The following is a 528-nucleotide window of genomic DNA, read 5'->3' as shown; positions in this document are numbered from 1 at the left end:
GAGGACACTGCCACCACATAGCACTCGACGCTTTTAAATAGTTTGGTAAAAAGGTTTCTTTAAAAAGCAACCTGGCCCCAGCCGCTGTGGTGTGGGTTTTTTTTTTGCATGGGTTTGGGGTGGTTGGTGGGGTTTTTTTGTCTTTCTTTTCTGGTCTACTCAAAGGAATGTCATCATCGTGTTTGTGGCTGGGTGGGCATCCACGAGGGGAACCCTGTGTCCCCTCCCTGTGCCAACAACACTTGCAATGTAAACAGAGAGAGCGCCAGGGCTCAGAGCACATCAAAAGGGGACATGGAGCACATGGACAGGGGGGTGGAAGGGTTCAGGGCTTAAAATCCAAGATTAAAACCTCGTTTCCCCTGGGAAGGGTGACACCGGCAAGGAGGAGGGTGGCAGGCAGGGGGGTCTTGGGCCCTGCCACTGTGCTGGCACCCAAAAGTCTCTTTATGGGGTGGGGGCAGAGGGATGAATTCAAAGAGAAGCAGGAGTTGGGGGTAGCATGGTCCTTCCTTCACCGGCAGGCCC

This window comes from Nestor notabilis, unplaced genomic scaffold (genome assembly GCF_000696875.1).
Source record: "Nestor notabilis isolate BGI_N333 unplaced genomic scaffold, ASM69687v1 scaffold17038, whole genome shotgun sequence".
NCBI classification, from domain to species: Eukaryota; Metazoa; Chordata; class Aves; order Psittaciformes; family Psittacidae; genus Nestor; species Nestor notabilis.
The sequence above is the reverse complement of the archived record's forward strand: the minus strand, read 5'-3'. Positions refer to the sequence as shown.